Source organism: Octopus bimaculoides, chromosome 10, assembly GCF_001194135.2.
Source record: "Octopus bimaculoides isolate UCB-OBI-ISO-001 chromosome 10, ASM119413v2, whole genome shotgun sequence".
In the NCBI taxonomy this organism is placed as follows: domain Eukaryota; kingdom Metazoa; phylum Mollusca; class Cephalopoda; order Octopoda; family Octopodidae; genus Octopus; species Octopus bimaculoides.
The window spans coordinates 58,824,924-58,826,269 of record NC_068990.1 but is presented as its reverse complement, the minus strand read 5'-3'; positions in this window follow the sequence as shown (position 1 = coordinate 58,826,269).

The following is a 1,346-nucleotide window of genomic DNA, read 5'->3' as shown; positions in this document are numbered from 1 at the left end:
ATACCCAAGGCGCACAGAGCTGCGCTCGGTAGTGAAGTGAAAGCACGTTATAAAAATAAAACTACTGAATAATAATAATAATAATAATAATAATAATAATAATAATAATAATAATAATAATAATAATAATAATAATAATAATAATAATAATCCTTTCTACTATAGGCAGAAGACCTGAAATTTTGGTAGGATGGGACTTGTCGATTAAATCGAACCAGTGCGTAACTGGTACTTAATTTATCGACCCCCCCAAAAGGATGATAGTTAATAATAATAACAACAATAATTCTTTTATTTTTTTTTACTCTTTTATTTGTTTCAGTCATTTGACTGCGGCCATGCTGGAGTGTCGCCTTTAGTCGAGCAAATCGACCCCAGGACTTAAGCCTAGTACTTATTCTATCGGTGTCTTTTCCCGAACCGTTAAGTTACGGGAATAATAATAACAATAATAATAATGGCAATGATGATAATCATCATCATCATTATAATCCTCACAGTCACCACCACCACCACCACCACCGTATCATCATCATCATCATCATCATCATCATCATCATCATCATCATCATCATCATCATCATCATCACGATCAGCACACAAATGACCGCATATGTAGATTGTATTCAGTGCCGAAAGCTAAGACAAAAGTTCAACGACAACTAAGCCTAACGGTGTCAGCCAAATCAATTGGAAGCTATTATTCTGGTAAAAGACTTTTTACCCAAAGGCGTTTGTTGTTTTAATGTCGACCGACAATTTCAGCGAACAGTGTCAACAAAATGGTAATTTAAAAAGCCTTTTCTTTTTGCCTTTTGCCCGGCAAAGAGCAGCAGACACTGACACAAAGTGTGTTCTTTGCTAAATAGACAGAGCTAGCAAATTGTAAGGAAATCAATCACAGTAACATAATCATAAACACATTTTTTTACAGACTAAATGCCTCCTAACCCTAAACGTAAAATCAGCCTATTATTCATAGCTTTATTTTTTTACGTCGTTATCATGAAGATGTGAGAATATATGTATCTCTGTCTGTGAGTGTGTATGTGTACACATCTATCTATCTATCTATCTATCTATCTATCTATCTATCTATCTATCTATCTATCTATCTATCTATCTATCTATCTATCTACAGATATACATGTATACGTGCACATGTATATATATCAATATATATTTTTACACTTCAAACATTATAATATAAATTAGATACGACTCAGTTACATATATTAGCCTATATATATGTAAGTATACATGTATTTGTATGTATGGATGTATGTAAGAATATATATGTGTGTGTGTATGTAGATATACAAATAATGTATATATATGTATATATA